We start from the raw sequence: 1080 nt of genomic DNA, 5'->3' as shown, positions 1-1080 counted from the left end.
ACAGGGAGAACCGGACTCTCCAGGATCACAGAACCAGCTGGAACACAAACGTTTTACATCTCACGCTGAAATCTTCAAGTTCAGGGAGTTCAACAGGTTGACAGATGTGTTCAATCTCATCTTTAAGCTGCCTTGAAGTTAAAGTTTAGTTAAATTTCAGATAAAACTTGTTGAACTTACAGAGACAGATCTCTGAACCAGCTGGAACACGTTTCTGTTCACTTCTATAATGTGCCTTTGAGTTAGTTTTTGAAGATTTTTTGTGCTGACTTCTTCTAGAAACTCAAACCTACCGGTGACGGTAATGTTGCTGCTGCTGCATTAGCATTAGCTTGTATTTAATGGATCATTTACAATATTGTTGGACATATTTGATCATCATGTTGATATAAAACTTACTACCATTTACATTACCTCAGTGGAAATGTTCTTGAGATGGATGTAGTCGCCCATCTGCTGACCTTTTTTACAGTTATGGATCCTTTCAGGTCCAGCTGAGAAACAACACACAGGTCAGTCATTCAGGTGTGTGTGCAGGTTTAACTTACAGTGTGGGGACCCACATCTGTCCACACAGTGACATTACAGGGACACAACTGATAACATCTGATCTATGAAAGAACCAAAGTGAATGATTCATGTGTTTCAGTGATTCCATCGTAGTATGTTGAGCTCAAGAGTGTCATTAACAATAGAAATGTCTTGTTTCTTGCTGCAGGGAGCAGAAGAGGCCTTCTCTCACTGCTTGAAGCATTGAAGCATCAATATTTATCAGATTTGACACAGTTTCTGTTTCAGATGTACGTCTGCTGGAAGGAAACAGTTGGATTTGTTTGGTTTTGCAGTAGATAATATAACAGTTTACTATTAAAACAACATAATGCATGAAGTACACGTGCACATCAGAGATAAACTGAGTCTCTGTCTCTGAATGTGTCACACTTAAAACCTCTGAAAACCACTTCATTGATGTCGTGTGAGTTTCTTTAAACATGTAAAATGTTGTTTCATACGTCACATGAACCCATGTACCTGGAGAGGGTTTTAAATCCAGAACTCCAGTTACAAGCCTGCAGTAAG

This window comes from Stegastes partitus, unplaced genomic scaffold (assembly GCF_000690725.1).
Source record: "Stegastes partitus isolate 25-593 unplaced genomic scaffold, Stegastes_partitus-1.0.2 Scaffold2705, whole genome shotgun sequence".
In the NCBI taxonomy this organism is placed as follows: domain Eukaryota; kingdom Metazoa; phylum Chordata; class Actinopteri; family Pomacentridae; genus Stegastes; species Stegastes partitus.
This window is presented reverse-complemented; position numbering follows the sequence as displayed.